We start from the raw sequence: 2,141 nt of genomic DNA on the forward strand, positions 1-2,141 counted from the left end.
TCTGACATCAATATTATTGAGGGGGTGGTCGATGTCTTAGGTAGTTTTGTATCTTTAGTATTTACACAGTTCTTGGCAGATAAAAATTTTCAGTCAATAATAATGGATGGTTGAAAACTTTAATAAATGAACAGATTTATGACCATTAAGAATATTATAATACACTGGACAGAGCATAGAAAAGCATCCTTGGATATTAAGTTAGTAGGGTATAGCTCTTCCTCAGTCAGCATTCACCAAGGAGCAGGCATGTTCAGCTCCAGCACCAAGATCGTGAAGCCCAATGGGAGAAGCCAGATGAGTTCGAGTCCAGCATCTCCCAGACCCTGCTGGAGCTGGAGATGAACTCGGACCTGAAGGTGCAGCTCAGGGAGCTGAACATCACAGCGGCCCAGGAAATTGAAGTTGGTGGTGGTTGGAACGCTATCATAATCTTTGTTCCTCTCCCTCAGCTGAAGTCCTTCCAGAAGATCCAAGTGCGGCTCATTCCCCAGCTGGAGAAGTTCAGTGGGAAGCACGTGATCTTTATTGCGCAGAGAATTCTGCCTAAGCCAGCTCGAAAAAGCAGTACAAAAAATAAGCAAAAGCGTCCCAGGAGCTGCACCCTGACCGCCATGCACGACGCCATCCTGGAGGACCTGGTCTTCCCCAGCGAGATCGTGGGCAGGAGGACCCGCCTGAAGCTGGACAGCAGCCGGCTCGTCAAGGTCCACCGGACAGAGCCCAGCAGAGCAGCGTGGAGCGCAAGGTCAAAACTTTCTCTGGTGTCTGTAAGAATCTCACGGGCAAGGATGTTAATTTTGAATTCCCAGAGTTCCAGTCATGAAAAAGATGACTAAATAAAGTATCCTAACAGTTAAAAAAAAAAAAAAAGAAAGAAAGAAAAAGAAGGTTGTAGACAAATTGACAAATTGAGGGGGCACAGCTTTTTTTTTGCCATTTTTTTTTTTTTAGAGAGGTTTTTGTTATAGGGTGCATGCACTCACCAGAAAGACAGAGAGAGACAGAGAGACAGAAAGCGAGAAATCACCCCCCAGGGGGGATGGCCACGCTGCAGTCCCTTCTCCTTCATTCTCCTCTTGGGATCTTGGGCATGCACGCACATGTGCCCAGAGTGAGTTTAAGCCACTGGGTCTGGGACTCGAACCGCAGTTGACTACATAGGAGTCCAGCAACATAGCCATTATGCTAACTGCTGGTCCCGAGGGCACAGCTTTTGAAACTGCAGTCTTGGGACCAGCAGATTGCATAATGGTTATGTTACTGGACTCCCACATAACTGACCACAGTGTGAGTCCCAGACCGAGAGGCTTGAAACCAGGCGTGTGTGTGCATGCCCAAAATCCCAAGAGAAGAATGGAAGAGAAGAGATTGCAGTGTGGCCATCCTCCCTGGGGGGTGATTTTTCAATTTCTATCTCTCTGTCTCTCTGGCAAGCACATGCACCCTACAGCAACAATCTCACTAAAAGAAAAATAAAAGAAATTGCAATTGACAATTTATGCAGGAACAATGCTGAGGTGGATGATTAGTATACCAATGCTTCAAATATTCTATTAAAAATTAAATCTACATTACATATTTATTCTTTGGTGTGTTTTGCATCCAAGACAATGCTGGCAATATTCTGAACATTATTACATCAGAATCCCAGCATGTTCCAGACAGAAAGCAATGGATTTCTTGGAGATGTTGCAAATTACTTCAGAAGGCACCTTCATCAAAGTGAAGAACTTTGGAGTTGAAAGGAATTTAAAATTTGTTTAGTTCATCTTCCCATGTAAAGATAAGAAAACTGAGACCCAGAGAGGACCAAGGTCCAATACAGTGTTAGGAGTACTATTTTAACCCAAGTTTGAGGCCCCAGCTTTGACTGGTCAGTTCCCCTTCCTCAGCAGCTAAACCAGTCCACATCCCCCTTATCAGCCTCTCACACTGAAGCCACCACACCTTAATTGCCCTAGGGCCAGGTCCCAGCCAGCTAAGGTGAAGCTCAGCCCTGCTGCAGTGATTCAGATCAGCCAGTACTAGACTGCTTCCCTGCTTACCACGCCTTCCCATGGAAACTACCATGAAGGTGTTGTCCCACAGTGTCCTTCTGGCTCTCTGCCTTGTAACCAACCCAGCATTTTCCCCAGTGA

The 2,141-nt window shown here is 45.8% G+C and overlaps 1 pseudogene; it reads left to right on the forward strand.

Moving 5' to 3' along the window:
- The first annotated feature begins 249 nt into the window (after positions 1-249).
- LOC102482703 (40S ribosomal protein S7 pseudogene) lies at positions 250-826 on the forward strand (annotated as a pseudogene).
- Positions 827-2,141: the final 1,315 nt, after the last annotated feature.

Source organism: Tupaia chinensis, unplaced genomic scaffold, assembly GCF_000334495.1.
Source record: "Tupaia chinensis unplaced genomic scaffold, TupChi_1.0 Scaffold000459_1, whole genome shotgun sequence".
Classification (NCBI taxonomy): Eukaryota; Metazoa; Chordata; class Mammalia; order Scandentia; family Tupaiidae; genus Tupaia; species Tupaia belangeri.